Raw genomic sequence first — 13,412 nt, forward strand, 5'->3', positions numbered from 1 at the left:
CTGATTCACCATGATAGGATGGAGATTCCTACAGTAGAGATCTGTTTCCTACCGATCCGTCTTTTCATGAATGGAGTGGAATGAAATCTCTCTTAACTGTCTCCTTCTGCTTTTCAAGACCCTGTGTTTGAACCTCTGTTACAATATTTGGTAATAATATATTTTTTCCCTTTACCAGATGGCGTCTTCTTAGAGAGACAGGTTTCTCATGTAGCTTTGTTCCTTAGTATAATTTAATGGTTAACACATAGTAGGTCTTAACCAATTTTTGATGAATGAGTTGATAAAAGGTTGGATGACTCTGTTGTAAACTCAAAATACTGTATTCTTTTAGGAAGAAGAAGAATGGAAAACAATCTTCTCAGGTTTGCTATGGACATTTTAAACATAATTTTGTTATCCCTAGAAATACACTTATATTTGGATTTTAGGATTCAGTGGTTATATGATTATCTTATATGCAGCCTACTTTGTGACTCAGGAAAGCACTTTATCCTTGTGTATTTTGTGTGTCATCCTTGTGCAGGGGCCATGCTAATCTTCTCTGGATCGTTCCAGTTCTAATATATGTGCTGGCAAAGTGAGCACTGTCCTTTTGTATTTTGGCTAATATTTTTTAAATATTTTATTTTATTTTTATGTAATCTCTACTCCCAACATGGGGTTCAAACTCACAATCCTGAGATCAAGAGTCATATGCTCTACTGACTGAGCCAGCCAGGCCCCCTTGTCCGTGTGTGTTTTGAATTGGACTAGCACTTATGCACCCCCACAGTAGGTTTCAAAATTGTGATACATGTCTTTGCTATGAGGAGTGCAGAAATGCTAGGCAGCAGCATTTCCTTATAGGTTCTTAAAACTTTTTCTAAAAAGTTACCTTAGCTGTGAATTGGCATTCTTCTTCAGGCTTTCATAATCCCTGGGGTGACCTGGAGTTTTCAGTAGCACCTCGTTCCTCATTATCCCTTGCACACTTCTTTTCTAGGCCAGCTTCTAGTCTTATGAACTTACTTTTGAAAAAGAAAACTTCCCTTGGTCACGTCTTCCTTTTGCAAGTCTTAGCAGTCATTCGTTGATCTCCAGAAATTTTAATCCCTAAGCATACTGATTCCCTGCACTTAACCACACTCAGAGTTTGCATGTTTGGGTAGATGCATATTGATCAAGGGGAATATCTCGAACTAACTGGAGAGTCTTTGGATGGTTTTATCCGGGGTCCTATCTCATCGAAATTTGCCACTATTAAATGTAAATATGCCCTTTGGGAAGAAATAATTTGACCTTTAAGTTTTTTGGTTTTTGTTTTGTTTTTACCTGGTGACATTACCTAGAAGGAATTAAGTAACAAAGGAAACACAAAAAATTAAAATGCTCAAAGAGTAGCAAAATTTAACATATGAATTTTTTTTCTTTGCCTGATTTAACTTTTAAATTTGTTGAATTTTCTACCTTTTTTTTTTTTTGTCCATACAGCATTGTTAATGCAGTTATAAATGTTATGTATATTAAGTACCTCAGAGAGCCCTTGATGTATTCTAAGGTTTGGATATATACTAGTTTTGTTAGTTGTTATTGTTTCCTATCGCTGTGATGCTGCAAACACAGTGTCTTAAAACAATTTATTATTGTACAGTTTGGGAGATTAGAAGTCCAAAATGAAAGTTAGGGCCTAAGGCCAAGGGTGGTCAGGACTGGTTTTTGCCAGGAGGTTTTAGGGAAGAATCTGTTCCTTGCCTTTTCCATCTTCTGGAGGCTGTCTTCATTCCTTGGTTTGGGACCCTAATCACATTGTCTTTTCTCCATTGCTTCCTCTCTCATGCTGCCTTGTCTCTCCTTTGACCTTTTTGCTTCCCTCTTATAAGCATCTTGTGATTACATTTGAGGCCTATTATACGATAGCTCTGTTTTTAATTGTTTAAGGAGCCTCCATACTGTTTTCCATGGTGGCTGCACCAATTCACATTCCCACCAACAGTGCACAAGGGTTCTCTTTTCTCTATATCCTCGCCAGTACTTGTTATCGCTTGTCTTTTTGATGATGGCTGTTCTAACAGGTTTGAAATGATATCTCATTGTGGTTTTCATTTTCATTTCCCCGATGATGAGTGATGTTGAGCACCTTTTCATGTACCTGTTGGCCATTTGAGTATCTTTGAAAAATTGTCTATTCTGCTCTTCTGCCCATTTTTTGATTGGATTATTTGGGCTTTTTTTCTTTTGAGTTATATGAGTTCTTTATATACATTTTGGATATTAACCCTTATCAGATATGTGGTTTGAAATATTTTCTCCCATTCTGTAGTTTATCTTTTCATTGTCTTGATTATTTTTTTCTTTTTTTTGCTCTATAGAAGCTTTTCAGTTTGATGTAGTCTCACTTGTTTCTTTTTGTTTTTGTTACTTATGCTTTTGGTGTCATATTCATGAAGTCATTGCTAAAACCAATGTCAAGGAGATTTTATCCTGTTTTCTTCTAGGAGTTTTATAGAATCAGGCCTAACATTTAAGTCTTTAATCCATTTTGAGTTAATTTTTGTGAGTGGAGTGAGATAGAGGCCCAGTTTTGTTCTTCTGCACGTGAATATCCATTTTTCCTAACACCATATATTGAAGAGGCTATCTTTTCCCCATTGAATAGTCTTGGCGTTCTTGTCCAATATTAGTTGACTGTATATGCATGGATTTGTTTCTGGGCTTTCAGTTCTATTGGTGTATTTTTGTTTTTTTTAAATGGCAGCATCATACTGTTTTGATTACTGTAGTGGGATTTCTGGGAAGCGTCTTGCAATACTGGGGGAACTGGATGTCCACCTTGGGCTCTCCTTTTTCCACTGGAGAAAGCTGGGTGGCTCTGTTGGTGCAGTGTAATCCTGGCCTGGGGTGATGAGTGGTGATGCAGAGTGGAGCCACTCCTCTTACCTTTTTAATGTGATCCATCTCTATCTCTGTGGTCCATGGGAGTGCTTCATTCATATCCTTGGGTCTGGGATTTTCACGATGGTGTCATGTCTATGGATAGTTGCTAGTTGATCTTTTGGTGAAGGGCACTAAAGTTGGGAATGATTTATGCCACCATCTTGATGATGTCACTCCAAATGGGCTCTTTGATATAGTGTGTTTGATGTGAAGACTTCCAGAGATGAGCAGAAGTTTGATCTAGAGCTAGTATTAGAGCCCGAAAACAGAAAGTAGACTATACATTATCAACCCAAGTGTAGCAGGCTGATTGGTGGACCCCAAAAAGATATGTTCATATCCTTATCCTCATAATTTGTGAATGTTCTTATTTAAAAAGGGGATCTCTGCAGATGTAACTGAGTTAAAGATCTTGAGATGAGGAGATTGTCCAGGTGGGTCCTAAAGCCAGTCGTGAGTGTCTTTATAAGAGAGACACTATGGAGAAGAGACACAGAGGAGAAGGTGATGTGAAGATGGATCAGAGAGAGATAATAGTCACAATCCAAGGGTGTCAACAGTCTCCAGAAGTTGCAAGTGCCAGGAAATGGATTCTCCCTTAGAGCCTTCAGAGGGAATGCAGTGCTGCTGACTCCTTCATTATAGACTTTTGGCCTCCAGAACTAAGAGGGAATAGATTCCTATTGTTTTAGACTTCTCGGTGTGTGGGAATTTGTTACGCAGCCCCAGGAAACTGATACACTAAGCTACTTTCATATATAGCTCCTTGGACTTCCTTACTGAACTCCCTCTATCTGCCCTACATCATGTCCATAATGCTGATAATCTCAGCAATCACCCTTTCATTCTGTGCAACAAGAATGTTTTAGCTACCACCATTCTCTTGTTCATATATGAACTATTCCTCCACTTGATATTATTGGATGTCATTCAGTTTGCCTTTCAGAGTTTGCCTTTTTAAGACTTAACTACTTCTCTTCCTTTCATATCTGTGAATTCACTCTCTTCTGTCACCTTTCAGAGGTTATTTGAGAAACTAAAGGAACAAATCGTGGCATCAGTCCAACTAGATAATTACAAAACATTCCTTGCTTGACACTGAAAAATCTATATATGTTAAGTACAATTACCATGCAGAGTATACTCTCTTAATTAATTATAGTTATCAGTTTTGTCCCTTATTAGTTTTTACTTCCTTTTTAAAATTTTCCATTAGAGGGACGCCTGGGTGGCTTAGTCGGTTGAGTGTCTGCCTTCGGCTCAGGTCATGATCCCAGAGTCCTGGGATCAAGTCCGGCCTCTACTTCTCCCTCTGCTTGCCGCTCACCTGCTTGTGTGCTCAGTCTTTCTCTATCTGACAAATAAATAAAATCTTAAAAAAAATAAAATGAAATAAAATTTTCCATTCGAAATATATACCTAGGGGCACCTGGGTGGTTCAGTCGGTTAAGTGTCTGACTTCAGCTCAGGTCAGGATCCCGGTGTCCTGGGATTGAGCCCCATATCAGGCTCCGCACTCAGTGGGAAGCCTGCTTGTCTCTCTCCCTCTGCCCCTCCCCCACTCGTGCATGCTCTCTCTCTCTCTCTCAAATAAATTTTTTTTTAAAAGGTAAATATATGGGGCGCCTGGGTGGTACAGCGGTTAAGCGTCTGCCTTCGGCTCAGGGCGTGATCCTGGCGTTGTGGGATTGAGCCCCACATCAGGCTCTTCTGCTATGAGCCTGCTTCTTCCTCTCCCACTCCCCCTGCTTGTGTTCCCTCTCTCACTGGCTGTCTCTATCTCTGTCGAATAAATAAATAAAATCTTAAAAAAAAAATAAATAAAAGGTAAATATATACCTAGTTGGGAAAATACATGTAAAAACTCATAAACTGCAAAGAGCTATGCAAGCATATCATCATCATCATCAGTTTAGGATTATCTGAGTCTTCTCTCTCCAGGTCAAAAACACCTATAAGGCACATGCTGTAAGAACAAGCAAATTCCTAGTCATGGAGCCATTATAGTCATTTATGAGCATTGCATGGCATTGAATTCTCTAAGAAGTTGGATGGTAATTGCTTTTTCGGGTTATTTCCCGTTACCAATATCCTAAACCTTGTTTGAACGTCAAACACCCAGAAACCAAATGATACCTAAGGCTTCTTTCACTCCATGGAATTTGATAAAGAATCATATTTTCTGGCCTAGTGGTTCTCAATCAGGTATGATTTTGCCCCTCCAGGGCGTATTTGGCATGTCTATAGACATTTTGGGGTTGTCAGAATGGTGGGGCAGGGGGACATTGTCACTGGGATCTAGTGAACAGAGGCCAGGGATACTGCTAAACTTTTATAGCACAATGCACCCAAAAGGTCCCCACAATAAAGAATTATCTGACCAGAAATATCAATAATGCTGAGGTTGCTATGTTCCATGGTTTTACTCTGGTTCTATCTATATGATATAATATAAATTTATGAAACAAATATTGAATTACTCTATACATGTAGTATGCTCAAGGTATGTAATATAAATAAGAGGAAGACACGTTATGTCCCCACATCCTCCATTCCCCTAGCCTCAAAGAGATTTCAGTATCCTAGAAAAGATAAATACATAAATTAACAACCGTGAAGGTACACATAAAATGCTGTGACTGTAAGCAGACAGGGCAGATGACAGCTGGATTTCTAGACTGGCCACAGGGCACATTCACCTTCCAGGTGACACTGGAAGGGTCAAGGTGAAAGTGGAGTGGGAGATTGATGGGGCCCTGGAGACCCTGCGCCTGAAGCTGCCTGCTGTGGTGATCGCCGACCTGCAGCTCAACAAACCCTGCTGTGTCATATTGCCCAACATCATGAAAGCCAAGGACATTAACAAATCAAACCAGGAGACCTGAGTATCTACCTGACCTCCAAGCTCTCTGTGGTTAGTGTGGAGGACCCACCCCTGCGTATAGCTGGCATCGGGGTGACCACAGAGGACTTGGTGGCCAAGCTGAGGGAGACTGGGTGGATTTGAGTCCCTTCCCTGAAACCCAGCAATAAAACTATGACCCTCCTGGGGAAAAAAAAATGCTATAGTAGCAGTATATAAACAGTGCTGACAGGACAAGAGACATAGCTAACAATTCTATCCAAAGAGTTGGCATTTGAACCTCCTAAAGAATGAAAACTCATCTGCCAGTCAAAACAACAAAGAAGGAGGGAGGGTTCCAGTTTATATCATGGCCAAGTAAGCTCCTCTCAGACTTATCCTCTGGCAAATAGAAGCTCTGTACAAAATAGTGGAAGGGAGTACGTTCTTGGAAGAAGGAAAGGTGAGTTTCCCGTTTTTATAGCATTTATTCCTCCACATTTGGTGCCATATGGGACAGTTAGAATTTGGGTAGATACCTGTGATCTTAGTGCTTGGAGAACCAGATGAAAGAATGGGGCAACCACTGGCAAACTAAGATGGAGAGATACCTGGGAAATAAGTGAACAAGTGAAACAGGAAGCCCAAATTCTTCGTATAATCTTGGTCTGTATTTCTGACAGATCCCTGAAACATGCATGGTTGGAGAATACTCTAACCAGCCCAGGTAAGATTAAAGGAGCTGAATTTATATATGAACTTCTGTCACCAACAGAAGAAACAGAATTTATGGTTTTTTTTTTTTTTTTTGGTAGGTGAACCACATTTATTGGTTTAGGAATATGTCCACAATATATTAAGAAAATTAGAATTTATAGTTTGAATTCAGCCAAGTTAACTGCCTGCTAAAAACAATTGAAATTATATTAATAATATTGATAACATTAATACTATTCAGAGGAAAATAACAGAATCCACACTCTCTACAATGTCTTATTCATAAAGATACAAGCCAAAATTACTCAACATAAGAAGAAATAGGTAACATAACCTATTTATTCTCAAGAAAATAATCAGTGGAGACCACCTCAGGTTGAATTAGATCTAGGTTTAGCAGATAAAAAATTTAAAGTAGCTATTACAGTTGCGCTCAAGGACATTAAGAAAAATTCGTAGTAACGAGTGAGAAACTGGCAAATCCCAATGGAAAAACAGTGAAAAATACAACATTTGAAGTTTAAAATGTGGACTGAATATAACAGCAGAGTGGAGAACAAGAGGATTCAATGAACATGAAGATAAGTTGATAGAAATCAGCCAATCTGAGGACAAAGAGAAAAATGTACTAAAAAAATGAGCTGCAGGAACTTGTAGGACAACCACAATGTATAAATTATATTTGAATTGCAGAAGTAGAGGGAAGAGAATAGAGGAATAGAGGCAAAATATTTTAATAAATAATAGCCAAAATCTTCCAGTTTTATGAAAGATATAATTATATGGATTCAGGAAGCTAAACAAAGCCCACACAGGGTACATGCAAAACAGAACAAAACCAAACAAACAACACTTGTTCCTATCTGTCTTTTGATTATATCCATTGGAGACGTTGTATAATGATATCTCACTGTGATTTTGAATTGCATTTTTTGGATCACTAATGCTATTGAGTGAGCTTTCATGTGCTTATGGCCAACTGTATATCTTCTTTGGAGAATCATCTATTCAGATTCTTCACCTATTTTTTTTTTTTTAGATTTTATTTATTTATTTGACAGAGAGAGAGACAGCCAGCGAGAGAGGGAACACAAGCAGGGGGAATGGGAGAGGAAGAAGCAGGCGCATAGTGGAGGAGCCCGATGTGGGGCTCGATCCCATAATGACGGGATCATGCCCTGAGCCGAAGGCAGACACTCAAGGACTGTGCCACCCAGGCCCCCCTCTTCACCTATTTTTAAATTGTGTTCTTTCTTTCTTTTTTCTTTCTTTCTTTCTTTCTTTCTTTCTTTCTTTCTTTCTTTCTTTTTTTTTTTTCTATTGATTTGTATGTGTTGTTTATGTATTCTTGATACAAGTCGTCTTTCAGATATATGACTGGCAAGAATTTTCTCCTCTTCTGTGGATATTCTTTTCGTTTTTGAAGATATCCCTAGGAGCACAAGAGTTTTAAAATTTGCTGAACCTGTTTATCTATGTTTTCTTGTTTATGCTTCTGGTGTTATATCTAAGAAGGCTTTGCTTAGCTCAAGGTCACCCAAATTTATTTCTGTTTTCTTCTAAGAGCTTTATATTTTTAGTTCTTACATTTAGGTCTGTGGTTTATCTTGAGTTACTTTTTGTGTGTTGTGTAAAGAAGGATTCCAACTTTATTCTTTTGGATAAATGGATATCCGGTTGTCCCAGCACCATTTGTTGTACAGACTGTTCCTTCTCCATCAAATTGTCTTGGCACCCTTGCCGAACATTCACTGGTCATCAATGTAAGGGTTTATTTCTGGAATCTTTATTCCATTGATTTATATGTCTTTTCTTATGCCAGTAGCATGCTGTTTTGATTAATCTAGCTTTGTAATAAGTTTTGAAATCAGGAAATGTGAGTTCTCTAACTTTGTTCTTCTTTTTTGAGGTTGTTTTGCCAATTTTGTGTACCTAGCATTTCCATATGAATTTCAGGGTCCACTTGTCAATTTCTGCAAAACGCCACCTGGGATTTTGACATGGATTGTGTTGAATCTGTAGCTCAATTGAGGAGTATTGTCATCTTTCCAATATTGAGAGGAATACTACTTTCCATTTTACTGCACGTTTCTTTCTGACTCTTGAAGTATCAGATGTTTAGTTGTTCAAAGTATTTACCATTTTTTTTTAAAGATTTTATTTATTTATTCGACAGAGATAGAGACAGCCAGAGAGAGAGGGAACACAAGCAGGGGGAGTGGGAGAGGAAGAAGCAGGCTCATCGCAGAGAAGCCTGATGTGGGGCTCGATCCCACAACGCCGGGATCACGCCCTGAGCCGAAGGCAGACGCTTTAACCGCTGTGCCACCCAGGTGCCCCAGTATTTACCATTTTTTTAAAATAAGAATTTAGCAGAGACCCTTAGTCTTAGCAGTAATGTGAAGAAGAGGCCAAAGAAGTTCCTTCATTTATCCTGTGTAGTGAAAGGTGTTATGTTTAGTGCCTGTTAAGTCAGTTGTATCTTCATGTTTTTGACTCACTGTAATCACCTTGAGTACCAGTCAGCAGCCATGAACATAGATGATATAGCTGCTGGAAAGTCTTGTTTTCCAGCCCAGCTGGAAAGGGAATGGAGACTCTTCTAGCTGTTTTTCAGACTTGTTTGAAGTTTTTTTTTTTTTTTTTTTTTTTTTTTTTTTTTTTTGTTTTGTTTTTCTTGGCGTTTCCAGTGGAGATGCCACGCTGGCAGCAAATGAAGTATTCTGTAATGTGAAGCCTTATAAATATATGTTGGATCACTGCCATCATTATCAAAAGCGCTGGTACAGAAATGTGCAAAGGGAAGATTTTCAAATTAAGGTTGGCCTGTACATATAAATGTTAGCTTGTAAAGCTCAAGAAATACTAAATTGTAGTCTATTAGTCTCCGACATTTTATTGCCTTTTTGGAATAATCATGCACTTCAGAACATCCTTTAATCTGAGCTGCCTTGTGGTTGTATAAGAATGCAGCTTCTTTTTTCTTTATGCTTTATATTCTCAGACGAGGAAAATTTACTGCATTTTATAAATAAATAAGAACTAAAAAGCAAATTTTCTTCCCACCTTTTTATCTTCATGGAGGCCCTGCTTTAAGGCATTTGAGTGATGCAGTTATACTCGGTCCCACAACTAGTTCCACTGGAAAAAATAATCTTCAAAGTCTTTTTTTTGTGTGTGTGTGCTTCTTACAGGACACACTTCAGAATCATGGTAAAAGGAATACTGTTCTTAGTGAGAAGCAGACCTTTCTCTTTTTCAAATGCTGAAAGTTTTTGAAACTTCATTCCTTCAGTAGAAATTAAAATGGATCCCTCATTAAAATGAATATCATCTCTTTATTTAAATTAAGACTGATATTTTATTTATATTAAGAGAGAAGCTTCCTAAGTATTAGTGGCACTCAGTGTGTTTGTCATGCTGAACTGGACCCAACAGTGATTTACACCGAGTGAGACCTTTTTTGATATTTAGCTTTACTACTAGCAGGTGTGGTGGGACCGGAACCCAGTTGGAAGATTTCCTCATTTCCCCATGCTTGCTATTTAATATACCTCAATGTTTTCTATTTGTAAATCATCACAATAGAAATGATCAATTAAATGCAATATGTGTTACTACACAAGGTTTTATTTGAACAATATCTTAAATATCATCTGAAATATATACCTGATTATAGGTAAGGCTTAGGACTTTGATTTATGTGGCTATAAGTTAGTTATAAAGTAAATGACTAAACTTGGTGGGTAAGAATGAAATGATGCACAGAAAATACTTACCCTATTAAATTGTAAGTGTTTACATTAACTCATTGGCTCATGTGAATATTTGGGCAAAAAATGTAAAACAATTGACTTTTAGCATTCGTGGAACAGAGTGGATATTTCAGCCACTGGTCATATATTTTATAAAATGTGTTAGCAAAATTCTCTTTTGGCTAAGTAGTACATAATTTTAAAATTATATGATAAATAATTTTTTGAAGTTTTCAGATAGTGTCCAATGTACTTTCTTTTGTGTTTATGGACAGACTGACCAAGCAAAGTAAACCTTTGAAAAATTGTAATCCTGATATGAAGTAGTCTCTTCAAGTGCTTTTAGAAGGCCCTAAAAAATGAAAGAGTAACATAGGATGAATTAGTCACTGTAGTCCCTGGGTAGCATGGAAGTAATTCTTGTTGCTGCCTAACCCTAGCCCCTAAAAGGGGACATCATTATTCACCAACCACAGTAGCCTTTTCCTCTGGGCCTAGGTCTCACAGTCCTTTTAACAGAGCATTCTCAGCAGCCCCATTCAGTCATTTGGGTCTGTCACTGCAGAGAAAATGTCCATTAAACATTTGTGACAAAATGTTTATGGCAAATATCCATCGCATTTGCCAATCTAAGACATGGTACTCAGTATACCTTATACGACTTTGTGTTGTCCTCATTTGTTGTTTTAGTATTCAAAAATTTGAATACTTATTTTTTAATAAATATTTGAATATTTAAAAAAAATATTCAATGTCCGTATCAGGGAAACCCTAGTTAGCCCTTCCTGCTTCTTGGGCAGAGTAATAGAAGAAGAATGAAAATGCACCAGACCAAATTAAAATCCCCTACTGCCATCAAAGTGCTCAGTCCTTTGTGTGGTGATGTCTCTTGAATCAGTCTTCAGCGTAACATCCAGTTATTAATCACCGTTGTCTACTAGCTAATATTAACATTATGTGGCAAAGAAACAAAACTTTAAGGCCTTAGGATTTGGCAACCAGTTAACATTAAAGACATTTTATTTTAACAACATGGAAGAAAAATGAGCAGCAAGGTATTCAGGTTCCCACTGAACAGTCAACTAAAGTAAACCACTTAAAGAAAAGCTTTTAAAAAAGTTCCAGAAGCCTGTGCCACATTGCTGTAAAAGGCAGCGAGCAGGAGCTACATCTGGCATGCAGCACGACCCAGAATGGCTTCGCTCTGGTGGAGGGCCTCACGCACCGTGAGGCAGAGTGTGGAACCCTTAGCTCATTAAAGTGGTGACTCCACCTGTGAAACAGACATGTAGAAAGGGGTTTCATTGGAAACCTGCTTTGTTTAGCACAGGGATGTATTGATGACTTGGTCATCTTCGGAGAGAAGGATGTGTGGTGGGTATGAAGAGGCTGACACTGGTGATATATAATGAAAAATAAAGGGAAGGTGGATATGGGGTATGTTCATAATATGGAGTATGCAGAGAGCTACTTAACTTGCAGATACTATCCAAACAGGGGAAAATCTAAATATGCATTGCCGCATTTCTTTACCAAGGGACAGGAGAATCCTGCTGAAAAGGAAACTAGGTGACACTTGTTCTTATCAGTATATTTGCATTCAAGCTTTGAGAAAGTTTTCAATGTTTTTGGAGAAAGTTTGGTATTATGATACTTTATATCACATATATGTTCTTATTAGAAAACCTAGAAATTATTAAGTGTCTTAGAGGGGTTTTTATTTTTTTATTTTTTTAAAGATTTTATTTATTTATTTGACAGAGGTAGAGAGCCAGCGAGAGAGGGAACACAAGCAGGGGGAGTGGGAGAGGAAGAAGCAGGCTCATAGCAGAGGAGCCTGATGTGGGGCTTGATCCCATAACGCCGGGATCACGCCCTGAGCCGAAGGCAGATGCTTAACCACTGTGCCACCCAAGCACCCCTTTAAACTCAGATCTGAGTAGTTCCAAAAAACTCCAATTACTTTTTGCCTGCCTCTTAAAAGACAGTAGAATTATTGTTTGGGAAATGTCTCCCCCCGACTCCCCATCATGATGTTTCTCTAAAATTTGATTCATGTGAGTTAAATCACCACATCTCCCAGCATTCTTTGGTATTATAGTTAATAAGATAATGTTTTCTATGTGTGTAAACTTTTGCATTTAGGGAAGGTGAGCCAAGTTAATCTTACTTATGATGTCTCAGTCTGTTCGGGAAGCTGTAACAAAATACCACTGACTAGGTAGCTTATAAGCAACAGAACTTTATTTCTCACAGTGCTGGAGGTGGGGAAGTCCAGGATCAAGGCATCGGTTTGGTTGTGTTCTGATGAAGACCCTCTTCTTGGTTCATCGCCAGTGCCTTCTTACTGTGTCTTCACATGGTGGAAGGGGGATGGGATCTCTCTGGAACCTCTTTAGAAGAGCGCTAGTCTCACTTCAAGGAGACACGTTCAAACCATAGAGTATGGTGTCTGGAAAATCAGGAAAACAGCAGAACATAGTAGCCAACAGCATGATCTCTAGGATCGCACTGCTGGGCCTGGGCCTGGCTGGATCCACTACTACATGTATTGCCTCGGAACTACTCTCTAAGCTCCAGTTTCCTGCTCTTCATAATAATACTCTTATATAAGTTGGTTATGAGAGTAGAGGAGAGAAGATATATAAAAATATTTTGCACCTTGCCCAGCATATAATCAGAACTCAGTATTAGCCATTGGTAACTTTCATGCATTTATAACCTAAAGCCTGTATTTTTTCCTTCTCTCAATATGTAAAGATTTGTCTTATTCTGTTGAACCCTTTTCACCAAATAATTGGATGTAAAGAAATGAGATATAAAGATATAATCAAGATGTAAAGAAATGAGACGGGTATCGGTAGGCAAGTCTACTAGAGGGCGGTTGAACAGTCTCAGGCCGTCGGGTCTCTCTTTTGCATCTGTCACCCTGTGGGTCAACTGCTGCTAGACATGCATATTAGAGATATTTCTCATGGTACGTTGTTTTTTTAATTTTGTTTTAACTGAGATATAATTTTTGCATACTGTAAAATTCATCCTTTTTTAAAAGTACGCCTTTCAGCAGATTTTAGTATATTCACAAGGATGTGCAGCCATCCCCACTATCTAATCCCAGATCATTTTCTTCACCAGAAAGGACACTCTATATGCATTAGCAATCCCTCCCCATCCCCCCGCCC

General features: G+C 38.4%; 1 protein-coding gene and 1 non-coding gene across 7 annotated transcripts in view; one reads left to right on the forward strand and one right to left on the reverse strand.

The window, feature by feature from the left end:
* CEP112 (centrosomal protein 112) overlaps positions 1-13,412 on the forward strand; it is a 402,227-nt gene that overhangs the window by 150,096 nt on the left and 238,719 nt on the right. The gene's annotated exons all lie outside the window — the stretch shown is intronic.
* Positions 482-588, reverse strand: LOC117795876. Its single transcript, XR_004620024.1, has one exon. It is a non-coding gene; the product is annotated as a U6 spliceosomal RNA (small nuclear RNA).

The sequence above is a fragment of the Ailuropoda melanoleuca genome, chromosome 13 (genome assembly GCF_002007445.2).
Source record: "Ailuropoda melanoleuca isolate Jingjing chromosome 13, ASM200744v2, whole genome shotgun sequence".
Classification (NCBI taxonomy): Eukaryota; Metazoa; Chordata; class Mammalia; order Carnivora; family Ursidae; genus Ailuropoda; species Ailuropoda melanoleuca.